Source organism: Hipposideros armiger, unplaced genomic scaffold, assembly GCF_001890085.2.
Source record: "Hipposideros armiger isolate ML-2016 unplaced genomic scaffold, ASM189008v1 scaffold_2235, whole genome shotgun sequence".
NCBI lineage: Eukaryota > Metazoa > Chordata > Mammalia > Chiroptera > Hipposideridae > Hipposideros > Hipposideros armiger.
Window position 1 is genome coordinate 20857 of NW_017733581.1, and position 6114 is coordinate 26970.

The 6114-nt window shown below is 45.7% G+C and overlaps 1 pseudogene; it reads left to right on the plus strand.

Annotated features, from left to right (window-relative positions):
- The first annotated feature begins 2212 nt into the window (after positions 1-2212).
- LOC109378609 (butyrophilin-like protein 8) lies at positions 2213-3689 on the plus strand (annotated as a pseudogene).
- Positions 3690-6114: the final 2425 nt, after the last annotated feature.

Below are 6114 nucleotides of genomic sequence, written 5' to 3' on the forward strand. Positions count from 1 at the left end.
GGACTCTTGTGAGCACTGTTGTCACAGGGCCCTGCCTTCAGCTGGTGGTGCCTTTACAGCCAATTCTTATCCTACATGGCATAAGGCATGGAGCCTGAGTTCCCTGTCCCAGCCATCTGTGCATGTTAAGAGAGGATGCTGGGTAATTCCTTAATGCAGAGGAATTTCTCTGAGGTGGGAGAAGCCTGTTGACCTTGGAGACTGCAGGCTGGTTGGGCACTGGAAGGATGTGNATATATATATATATATATATATATATATAGTCATGGGATGTAGAGTATAGTGTTGGGAATGGAGTCAATGGAATTGTAATAGATATGTATGATATTGGGGGGGTGTAGATTGGCAAAGGGGGTTGTTACTTTGTGAGGGGTGAAAAATATAACTATTGCATTGTTTTGTACACCTGAAACTAATAAAAATAAAAATAATAATAATAATAATAATAATAAACAAATGATAGTTGTAAAAAAAATGTAGAGGAAATGACAGAAAACTATCTTTTCAATCTTGGGGTATGAGATGATCCCTTAAATGAGAATCTTTTTTCACTTAGCATAATACCCTCTAAGTCCACCAATATTGTTGCAGATGGCAATGAAAAAAGATTTCATTCTTTTTTTATGGCTGAGTAATAGTCCATTGTATATATGTACCACATATATACTTTTTTAGTGTTCAGTGATCACTGAGGGGTCTGTAGAACTGTTTTTCAGAGGTGATTTTCCAGTCCATACCCTGGTGCATGCGATCTGTATTAATGGGAGCATTGCTCTCTGTCCTGTGTGTTAATGTCATTGGTCTGACAATTTCCTTCTACAAATTGAAGGGTAAGTGAGAGACAGAAGTTTATTTATGCATCCAGCAAGGCTGGGATCAGAGATGCTCCCACACACCAACAGGGTCTATTATTCCAGTCCCAGGCTCAGGGCACCATCACCTGGGCCACAGAGACCACAGTCCTCGTCCCACTCCAGGATGGCCAGAAATGGCTCCCTTAGGAAATGCCAACCCCATCAGGCCCATCTTCCTCACAGAGGGCCCAGAATTAGGGGAAGAATGATTTTCACTACCTGTAAGGCTGATATAAATTTCTAACATCATCAAGACTCCAGTAAAAAAAATGTTTCAATGTACTTGAAAAGACTTCATAGCAAAAGAAATAGAACTGAAGAAAAGACAAAATAAAATCCAGTTTTAATAAGAGATTTTATCCCGAGAACTGTTTTTTCCTCCTTGGAGATGACACTGTCCCTTGAGAATGTGTGCTGTGATCCCAACTTCACTCCAGGTTCTCTTGCATCCCACCTTCCTTCTCCCTGATAACCTCCAGCTCCACCTCCACAAGACCCCAGATGTCAACTGATACCTTCAGCATGAATGTCCCTAATCTCTTCTTTTACCCCAGATAGAGACACTCAGCACATAGGGGTGAGAGTGGGGGCACAAAAAGAGAGTTCTAGAAAAGCCCCTGTCATTCATCCACAGCTCGTCCCCTGGAGCAATGAACCAGGGCTGTGTTTGTATCTTACACATTCCTGTGTCCACCACTGAATATTCTGTTTCTGTTTCAGGGAAAATCAGGCAGAATTGGGTAAGTTCCTTGTCATGCTCTGAGCCTTCCCCACAGTTTTTCTGGGTCCTTCCTGTTCCACAGTTAGAGCCACCTGGGGGCTGTTTTGGATCCAGACTGGATGGGAAGCATGGTCAGGCCAGTGAGTGCAGTTGGTTCAACCCTTCATCCATTGACTAATGAATTGATCCTCAGACAATTGGGGGTTAGGATGGGCATCAGGATCCTGAAACTCCCTAAAATAGTCTGCACATTTTGCCTACTGGTACATTTTGTGGCGGAGGAACCATAAATTTCATGAGCTCTCTGAGGGTGTAAACCAGAATGGGGAAGAACCTGTGGGTGTCTCCCTCAACCGCCTGCCTGGCTAGATACTTTGAGACAAGAATTCCAGGCTTGTATCAGCCTAGAATATTCTGCCTCTTGTGTCATGGAAATACCAGGAAACTGGGTAAGTGTTGTAGAGTTTCCTCTCAATCTCTCCCCCTGGGTACCTGTTTGTGATTTCAGCTTCTTGTGTGTTTATGGTTTTCAGACTGGAAAAGGAAGCTTGAGTGACAGGTGAGAGAAGCTATTCCCTCCACCCCCATCATCTCTATTTACAAGTCTCTAGTTTATGACTCTTGAGAACCTGAGTCCATGGGACTCTGCAGATACAAGCTTAAGGTCAGGACCCTGAAACTGCCAGCAGATGCTGGGGGAGGTGTGTTTGCAGAGAACCCCAGGGCCTTCAGCAGATCTCTGGTGGACCCATGACACCCACTAAGATTAATGACCCTTGGGGTCCTGTCTCTCTGCCTCCTGTTCTCCATGTGATCGCTGACCCTACTGCTCTGTCTGCTTAGTTTCAGAACTAAGAGAGGCCCAGGAACACGCAGCTACCAATGCCAGAGGGCTGACAGTGGGACAGAGCTACAGGTGGGCATGGGAGAGGGAGCTGACCAGAGAGAGACATGGGGGAACAGGAATAATGAGACACACTGGACTGCAGATTATAAATCTGTGAGGCCCGGATCCACCCAGGGGAATACTGCCCCAGACTTATTTCTTCGTCCAGGACTAGGAAGGGAGAGGGCAGGGGGCTGGGTCAGCCAGGGTATGGGTCAGAGGCTAAGCTCCAGGGAACTGAGGGTACTAGTGACTGGCCAAGGGGATGGACTGAGGGGAAGGAGGGGAAGTTGAACTGGAGTCAGAATATAAGGGAACTGGTTAGAGGGGACGATGGAGGTCTCACAAAGCCAAACAGTGGACTTACGTGGAGGTACAGTGGTAAGGCTGAGGTAATATACAGGAGCTAGGACCTCACAGTTGGGCATCTCCAGGCATTGCTGAGGCCCCAAGGCCCCACTGGAGATGAGGGAGAGCGAGGGCTGTGTCTGATAGAGCCTCTGGCTCTGGAACCTCACTTGATCCCACCCTGAGCCAGTCTGCACTGGGAAGGGGTGGCCTCTGCATCCAGCCCAGGTCCCTACTCAGTAACTCATGCTCTCTCTCCCTCACCACACGCCAGTGGAGGTGACTCTGGACCCAGAGACAGCACCCCCAGCTCCACATTTCTGATGTGAAAGCTGTGTGCTATAGGAACACTTGCCAGGAGGTGACCTACTCGGACAAGAGATTCATAAGGAACTGTATGGCGGCTTCTGAAGGATTCCAAGCAGGGAAACGTTACTGGGAGGTAGACGTGGGACACAATGAAATGTGGTGTGTGGGAGTGTGCTGGGATAATGTAAATAGGAAGGTGACATATGTGACTTTGTCTCCTAACAATGGGTACTAGGTTCTCAGACTGAAGAGGGAACATCAGTATCTCACAATTAAATCCCATAAAATCATCCTCTCCCTGAGAATACTCCCTATACAAGTTGGGGTCTTCCTGGACTATGAGGGTGGGACCCTCTTTTTCTATAATGTAAATGATCAGTCCTCCAATTGCACCCTGAAACATCAGTTTGAAGGGTTATTGAGGCCCTCTATCCAGCATTATGTGAACGATGAGAAAAACATGAATCCCATAGTGATCTGTGCAGTGCCCCAGGGATCAGAGAAAGAAGCACCTTCTGACACACACAACCTGGAGCCTGTCCCACAGGTGACCACACCCTTCCTGTCCAGGGTAGTGCCCAGAGGAAATCACGCCTCACACTCTGTCTCAGGACACTGAGCTTCCTCTCAGGCTCCAGAGCCCTGCAGCAGACAGCAGCATGGTTTCCAGATGAGGCGGCTGGCTCATCCCTGTGGGGTCAGGGGTCATGGCTGCCCTGAGGCAGGAAGGGAAGAAGTCTGATGGTGTATTTGGTTTGCACCAACTTTATGCAGCCAAAGGCTTTTGATGAGTAACAAACTCTCAGACCCCTCACCCAAAAAACAAGGGCAGGAATTCCCACCTCAGGGTCGAGTGAAGACCAGAGACAGTGAATGTCAATCATACTCCCTCTTTTTGGTGACTTGGCATCAGCAGACAATGTATTCTTTACAGTAAGCTTTTTCCCAGCTCGAACTGTTTATATATCCCATGTTAGTTCATTTCTCCATCCCCCAAATTACCCATGGAGTATTCATTGAGTTCCTGCTGTGTCTGACCCAAAGAATTAAAGAGGAGGAAATGCAGTTCAATTTATTCTATAAGTTCAGAATTACCCTGATACCAAAACCTGACAAGAACATTACAAGTTAGGAAAACAACAAAAACCAAAAATCTACAGACCCATATCCCTCAAAAACAAAGATGCAAAATTCCTAAATAAAGTTTTAGCAAATTGAATCTAACAGTGTATTCAGGGACAATACATCACTACCATGTACATTTTATCCCTGGATTGCAGGGTTGGGTTAATAACCAACCAACCAACCAACCAGAGTAATTCACCATATTAACCAACTAGGTAGATGATGCACACAACACTTTGGATAGCTTTTAAAGGCATTCTAGTAAGTGAAAAAAGCTAAACCCAAAAGGTTCATAGAGCATGATTCCATTTTATGTAGTATTCTCAAAATGACAAAATTGTAGAGATGGAAAACAGAGTAGCCAAAAAGTAGTCACCAGGGATCCGGGAAGTGGAGAGAGGGATGACTCTAAAGGGGCAGCTTGAAGGAATTATTTTATGGTGATGGAACAGTATCTTGATAACAGTGATGGTGCATGAATCCATACATCTAATACTAACACACAAACACATTGTGAAAATGGTGAAATATGAATTAGGCTTATAGTGTAGTAAATAGTATTATACCAATGTGAGCTTCCCAGTTTTTATATTGTACCACAGTTTTGTAAGATGTCATCATTGGATGAGCTGGGTGATGGGTACACAGGATTGTACTATTTTTGCAACTTCTTGTGAGTCTACAATTATTTCAAACTAAAAAGTTCAATGAGAAGAAGTGATTGAGTTGGCTGCAGTGGATTATGTATGGCAATTGAAATAGAGAAACGTTAAACAGAATTTCAAAGATAATTCAATGTTAGCCTACATCAGATAATGAAACAGAACATTAAAAACATCCCTGTAGCCCTGAATATCAGAACTATTATCTTCAACTCATCTGAACTGCAGGGTATCAGCCACTGCATTATCCAAAGTAAATGAGGATTAAAATTATGAACAAGAAACTGTATGAATAAGTTAAAAAGTTCACTTTAATATAATATGGGATAGTTGAATTATAAACAATAAGTGCCAAAATTATGAACATCTCCCCCAAAATATTCCAACCACCATATGTTTTCATATTAAAGATGATCAGGGCCGAGTGGCTCAGTTGGTTAAGAGTTAGCTTAAGAGTGCGAGCTCTGAATAACAGGGCCGCTGGTTCTATTCCCACATGGGCTAGTGATGCTGCTCCTGAGTTGAGCTGCCATTGAGCTGCCAACAGGTGGCAGGATGGCTCAGCTGGTGAGAGCACTTGCTCCTAACAAGACTCCCTTTTGATGGTGGGCTACGCCTGCCCGCAACCAAGACTAAACTTGGCACCTTGAGCTGAGCTGCCACCCAGATGACTCAATGGATAGAGTGTGCGCTCTTAACAACAAGGCTGCTGGTTGACTCCCGCATGGGGGTGGCTAGGCCCACCTTCAACTAAGATTGAACACAGCACCTTGAGCTTAGAGGCCATGAGCTTCCAACAGGCAGACAGATGGTGACTGGCGCCCTCCACAACTAAGATTAAAGTACAACAACTTGGCTGGACCCCTTCCCCAATTCCCCAGCACTGTTCCCCTCACCCAATTCCCCAATTAAAATTTTTAAAAAAGATCAAAACAAACCAAAGCTGCCACAGACAGCACTGGAGGCCCCAATGGCTGTTACCTGGGCCAGGATGGCATCAGGGTCCAACTACTGCAGACCTGGGCTACTAGAGGGTCTGGGGATCCTGTCTCCTGTCTCCTGTGGCAGCCTTCTGAGCTTCCCCACCTTAGGACAGCGGTGGGGAGCAGTGCTGAAGGGCCTGAGTCAGGACTTAGGACCACCCAGTGTCCCCGGGGAGGGAGGCGTATCTCCTGAGGAGCCTCAAGGAGAGGAAGCAGAGTGGGTTGG